Source organism: Arachis duranensis, chromosome 3, assembly GCF_000817695.3.
Source record: "Arachis duranensis cultivar V14167 chromosome 3, aradu.V14167.gnm2.J7QH, whole genome shotgun sequence".
In the NCBI taxonomy this organism is placed as follows: Eukaryota; Viridiplantae; Streptophyta; class Magnoliopsida; order Fabales; family Fabaceae; genus Arachis; species Arachis duranensis.
The window spans coordinates 54,864,605-54,865,127 of NC_029774.3; positions in this window are offsets into that span (position 1 = coordinate 54,864,605).

Here is a 523-nt window from a genome sequence, read left to right on the forward strand (position 1 = left end):
AGAGAACTCATTGCTAGAGTACAAATATTGATTTCTAGCAACAGTATCTATAAGCTCTTGAGCCTCTTCAATCGTCTTCCTCATGTGTATAGATCCACCAGCTGAGTGGTCTAAAGACATCTGAGCTTTTTCTGTAAGCCCATAGTAGAAGATGTCTAATTGTTCCCACTCTGAAAACATTTCAGAGGGGCATTTTCTTAGCATACCTCTATACCTCTCCCAGGCATTGTAAAGGGATTCATTATCCTCTTGTTTAAAGCCTTGGATGTCCAGCCTTAGCTGTGTCCTCTTTGGAGGGTAAAAGTGATTCAGGAATTTGTCTGATAACTGTTTCCATGTCTTTATACTTGCTGTAGGTTGGTTATTCAACCACCTTTTAGCTTGATCTTTTATAGCAAATGGAAACAGTAATAGTCTGTAGACATCCTGATCAACCTCTTTATCACGTACTGTGTCAGCAATTTGTAAGAACTGTGCCAGAAACTCAGTAGGCTCTTCCTGAGGAAGACCGGAATACTGGCAA